Consider the following 6,072-nt stretch of genomic DNA (forward strand, 5'->3'; position numbering starts at 1 on the left):
CTGAAAGTCCTCATGGGTCAGCCACTCCCCTGGTTCAGTGGGGTGGTGACTGTCTTGGAGACCCTGGACCCTCAGAAATTCCATAAGAAAATTAGTCTTCGCTTTTTTTGTGAGACGTGAGTCATGAATAGACCATGGAAGCCATGTATGTCAGTGGTTAGAGTTTGTTTTTGAAGGGGAGGAGGGGGGAGTTTGGTGGTAGGATTGGGGTTTTTTTGTGTCTATGCTGCTGAGAGCTACAGTAACACCTAAATGTAAAGAAATCTTAAGAGAATCAGCATCTGCCCAAATTAAGGAGCAACAGCAAAGACTGAGTTCTCTGCTACTTGACATGAACTGCAAATGCTTGTCAACTGCAGCCAGAAGAGAGGAGAGAAATGGGGGAGGAAGGACAATGCAGGCACACAGCCTCTGTCCTTGCTCGGCCAAACCCCTCCAATAACTCCTCAGCCATGGCAGCCATCGCGGATAGAAGCACTCCTGTGTAAGGGCCTCTTGCTTGAGTTATTTCTGAAACTCAAGTAGCTCTGCAAATGAGTGAAACAACTGGCTATGGGACTTTCTAGAGACTAGTAGTGCCTTCTGCACACAGATGTCTCTGTAGATACGCCGGGAAAAAAATTTTAGGACTGCAGAAGCAGATAACTTCAAATATTATTTTCCTTCTCTAGTCTTTGGCTTCAGACCGAGAGGTCTCTTTCTTTCTGGTGCATCTAAATGTGGTGTGATTATAGCACTACACTCGGTATAGGGGGAAATGCTGCAAGATTTTGCAGGAGAAAAGAGACTGAAACTACTTTAAATAGACTATTTCAATATTAACTGCTCCAACCAGATGCAAATGATACCATTGACCTATTACATAAATGGCAGCTCAAGTCAATTAAGTTTAGGTTCTTCACATTTGTTTTCTGCTTCCTAAGCCTTTCCCTCCCATTGCACTTCATGATTCATGTTCTCAAAAAATAAAAGCAGTAAATAAGTGATCCAGGCAACGGTGGATCTATGCAGACATGCCAAACATGCCTCAATGCAACCAGAAAATGCCAGCTTTATCCATCCTGAACTAAGGAGGAAGGAGAAGACTGGACTGATGGCAGAATGATGTTGAGCAGGGTAATGAAAAATCCTGCACAGCTTTTTCTGGTTTTTCAGCTTCTGAAGGTTGATTCCAATCTCTGCAAGTTCATTGGGATGCCAGAGGGAGGGTGAGGAAGGGATGGAGTCCATGACAGGAATGGTGGCAAACAGGTTTATGTGTCGGCTGAGACTTGTAAAGAAATCTTGGTCATTCTCGGCTGTTTGGATTGAGTACTGAAGGTATGGATGTATGTGGCCTTCAGAGCAGGCAATATGCATATGTGCATGAAAACTACTGAACAAAGACATCCTGATAAGATAGGATGAAGAAAAAATCTCCAGGTAGAACTATATGGTTTGTTTGCAGATTTGCTCTGTTTATTTGTTCTCTGTAGGAGTGATTATTCACAGTTCTCTCTTGGCAATAAAAATGCATTTCAATTCTCCCATAGAGTGACCGAACATATTTTTGGATTATTAATTTATTGTAATATTCCCAGCTCTGAGAAATCAGTCTTGCTGAGAAGCATCCTCTGTTCAGACATGATGAAGTAATGTGGCCTCCAAGCCAACAAGAATCCCACATCCTCATCTGCTCCTCTCCCATGTAGTCAGAAATGTAATCTGATGTTTTTCACACTGCCAAACATTTGTGGCTGACAGTACTGAAGGCCTCTGTTCCTTCAGGCAATGAAGCAATGAGAGAGCTGCCTTTGCATATTTTGTGCCTTGACTCCCTTTTTCCAGCAGGCTTTCCTACCCTTCCTTTCCTACCTTTCCTTTCACTTCTTCTGCATGAGATCTCTTTGCACAGACTCTCTCAGGCCTTATTTTAATTTACCTTGCTGGTTCGTGGATGATGTACAATGACCATTATGTGCCATGCTTGCATCTGGCTGCGACCTCATTGTGAAAACCAGGAACCAGGCTGCTGGTAGTGCTCGGTATCCTCTGACTCAGATGATTTATTCCCCATCCTGCTCACTGACCTGGCATCTTAGTTTTTCACATTCCTTACAACAGGGACTTGTGCCAAGCAAATGTTTCCTGGGACCAGGAATGACCTAAAACTAGCTATAAATGAAGCCTCCTACTCCCAAGGCTTGACAGCCCCGCCCTCCTTGACAACTGGGGAAAGCCCCTGCAACATGTGGTATGCTGGGAACCTCCTGCAAGAACTCTCCCTGAAATCTCGGCCATCTATCTTTAGGAGACTGCTGTAGAGGAGTTGAGGATGACTGTTGAGGGTTAATCTCAACTGGAAAAAAAGGTAAGGGTGTTTCTGTGTTAACTTGCACCAAGGTGAAATTCCAGTATAGGCAATGTCATCTGCACTTCTTGTACATTCACTAGTTGAGATAAACCCTGTAAGAGAGCGAAGTGATGAGCAGTGAGCTGCTCTGGCTACCCAGAGCTGTTGCTAACTGTGAGAGAATGCAGGACTTCTCTATTTTTCTTGAGGCAACGCTCACCTTTAGCACGTGATGTGCTTTAGGTACTGTGGCTGGCACAGAGTTTGGAGCCTGTAAAGCCAAGTTACTTCAAAAAACTCTCTGCAAATGAGCAGCCTAGTCCTTTTACAGCTCTCTTCTGCCTCCACTATCTGATCCTTAGTCTTTAAGTAAATTATCTCACAATGCAAAAAAAAAACCTCAAAAAGCCCCTCAACTAGTAAAGCAGTTTGAGAACACCTGTTTCTTCTGATTTAGTCTTCCTGATTCTTACAAAGGAGGAGGAAAAGAAAATTTTACCTGATATTTTTCATACTGGTTCAACTCTATCTTATGTCTGGGTGTTGGAGTTTTTTCCTTTTTGGGTTTTACTTACCTAGAAACTTTTTCTGTTTAATAATTATCATGTGTTATTCTCCTTTCTCCAGAACTGGTTGTTCCCATGTTTGTGTGCTTTGTGGTTCTTTCTTAAGCAGCTACAAAATTTTCTTTCAAATCATTTCCTCTCACTGAATTCAAATATTTCCTGGTCTTTTCAGATAAGGGGTTTAAATTATACAAGTATGTAGTCCCTGCAGCAGATGTGCTATGGAAGAAAACAGGTCCCATTTTAAGATGGATGACATAATTCCTATGAGTTTTCTAGGTTTGCAGAATGTTCATCTCACACTGCAGTTTGCTAAGACATGAGAAAATACCTATTCTGTTTAATTATGGAGTGAAGCAAATATTCAAGTTTTAACACTCATACTGTATCTAACTTTTGAGGGCATCGCAACTTGGGCAGGTCTGAGCTTTGCAGGTCCCATTCATTTCTAGTCCTTAACACTGAAACACTAAATGCATGTGGTGAGGCATGTTCTTTTAAAAGTTTATCCTGCTCAGATGGAAAATTAACTCAGAAATCTCACTGCCTTTCTCTGTCTTGACCTTTATGATTCTGTTCTTTTTGCTGTTGTTGATGCCTTGTGCCAGTCTCTTTCACTGGGCTAAATTTCCTTCTCTGCACTGCCTGCCTTTTCCTTTGCTGCCAGGTGACCTTTAGCCCCATCCAGTGGAATAGCAGCTAGATGTTCTGTTGCCCACAGCTTCTGGACTCTGGGGCGCAATGAGGATGTGTGAGACACCAGTATCAAATGCTCTTTCACACTGAGTGGTTAGATTGCTTCCTGATTAACAGCCAGTTTGGGAACTTGCTTAATCTTGGTTTTGGCTTAGCTGAAAGTATTCAAGATGTTGTAGCTGTGGCTTCCAATGCAACCTACACAGACAATTGTTCTAAGTCAGGCAGGCAAAAGAAACTGGGTGAAATTGTGTTCGAAGACTTCCATGTGTTTAAGCACCCTGATTTAGGGAGCAGTGCTGATTGGAGCATGAGCAGGTCTACAGTGTGCCTTTTACTTAACTTTCAAACCATGGGAATGCTGTGGGGCAGTTTAGGATTCTCCTCTTGCCCTATGGCCAAGTCATTGCTAGATTCTGTGGCACAAAGAATAGAAAAATACTGTTTCTTGTACAGAACTAGTAATTGGCTCGGGGTAACAATTTCAGAGTTCAACAAACATGATTTTCTTTCTCACTTTGTGTGCCAGTTGCCATGGTAAGCAGGAAGCACAACCCAAGCATTTCCCTAAAGGGAAACTGAAGTCATGAAGGAGGTAGGAAAGGGAGACAAGCTCTGAGTTCAGCTGCCGAGTAGGAAAAAAAAAGTATTTCATTTAACCTAATGATTCATCTGGTTTTTAGGGAGAACAGTGAGCAAGCTGCACTGCAAATACATCCACCGAGGCTACAGCCACAAGAACACCTCCCCCTTCCTTATTTTGTTTTTTGTTTTGTTCCCAGGATAGAAGGGGCACATACTAATAATATTGACTTCCATGCTACAGCTCAGAGATTGGATTAATGAGAGTCAGGGAACTAAATTCATAATTTGCTTAAGTTCTTGCTTGTCCTTTACAAAGCAACAGAAGTGCATATGTAATGCACCAGAGGCTTCATAGTAACTTCTGTTCCAGCTTGGCTTCCGCTATACAAACACTGGGATCCCAAAGTTTTTCCATACTGCACTCTGCATTGCTCTGCATTATTACAGGCAAGGCAGAATTCTGCAGGAGATGTGCTAAATGGGATGACACGGTTGTATGTCACAGAAACTTCAGCATGGTAGAACTAGAAATTGTAAGAAAAAAGATAATTTTACCCTTGAAAATTTTAAAGTATGTCAGGTAACAGTAATTCTACAGAAGTCTCCAAGCCCTCACTTCAACTTCAGAGCTGCAAAGCAGCTGCAGTCCTCATAACCCCAATCAGAAAAGTCTGTGGTTGGGCCCTAACCTCTAATCCCCACCATCCAAACCCACACAAACACAATTCAGTGCCCTGGCCACTCACACAACAAAAGAGGGGCTCAAACTCCATGTGAGAGGAAGACAAAAATGTTTGCACTGCATTCATAAACCAAATCCGGGAAAAAGAAAATGTTCCAAAACATCACTAGGGCACAGGTCTGTTTTTTTTTTGAAAACTCTAGTTTAATCTAATGGCTGAGACCTGGCAAAACATCTTTCTTTTGTGGCTTTTGTTTTTCTTTCCTTTTTTTTAAAAAAAAAAAAAAAAAAAAAAAAAATTAGGCACGGGGGCAGACAAGTCCACACAGAGGAAAAAAGCTTAACAAAAATGCAATTCATCAGAGCTAGCAGGAAAAATAATCACAAACCAGAGTTAGTGGGATTGGGACAGTCCCTTTCACAGTGTCTGACTTCCAGCCCTTCCTTCCTTTGACCTGGCAGCAAATAATATTTCAAAGGGGACCAGTGCCTATAAGCACAAGATCTAAGGTCTGGACTGCTGCACGGAGCCCTCAGAAAGCTCTTACCTCTTGCCATCCTTCCTTTCTGGGGCTGTTACAGTCCTACTCCATCTCCAGTCAAACTCAGTAGCAAGCTTTCCATTCCTTGCTTGGAGCAGAACTAGTTATCACCAAGCCTTTTCATCAACTGAGAGCAAGCAAAGGCTAAAACAAATAGGGATCAGCTACAGCTTCTCCCCCCACCCTTGGAGATTTTTATTCATTTTTTCTAGAGGTGGAGACAAGCAAAAGGGACAACTGCAAAACCTGGGCATGCTTGAAAGATAATATATGCTTCAGTAGACTGTTTGCATTTTCAAGGACTTGGGAGAAGATTATGGTGGAAAGTTAAACCAGTCCTTGCACTCTGGTCTCCCCTGATCTTATTCCTCCTCTCCCTGGACAAGATCCTGCTCAGGAAGGTGTATTCAGGCCTTCTGCCCACCACAGATTAGCCAGAACTAATTAGCTACTTTGTGGGCAAAAAGCCCACATTTGATCTCACACTCTCAATGCTGCAAAAGTTGCAGCAGAAAACAGTTCCATGCATCAGCCCAAGTTTCACAGATGTGTAAAATACTATTTAGGCAATTCCTTCATTTTAATTACATTTCGTTTTTAATATATTTATATAGAATGATCTTATATATATATATATATAAATTTAAAAAGTGTTCACCACGACAGGCA

The sequence above is a fragment of the Pipra filicauda genome, unplaced genomic scaffold (genome assembly GCF_003945595.2).
Source record: "Pipra filicauda isolate LSUMZ 115617 unplaced genomic scaffold, ASM394559v2 scaffold220_size1292976_pilon, whole genome shotgun sequence".
Classification (NCBI taxonomy): domain Eukaryota; kingdom Metazoa; phylum Chordata; class Aves; order Passeriformes; family Pipridae; genus Pipra; species Pipra filicauda.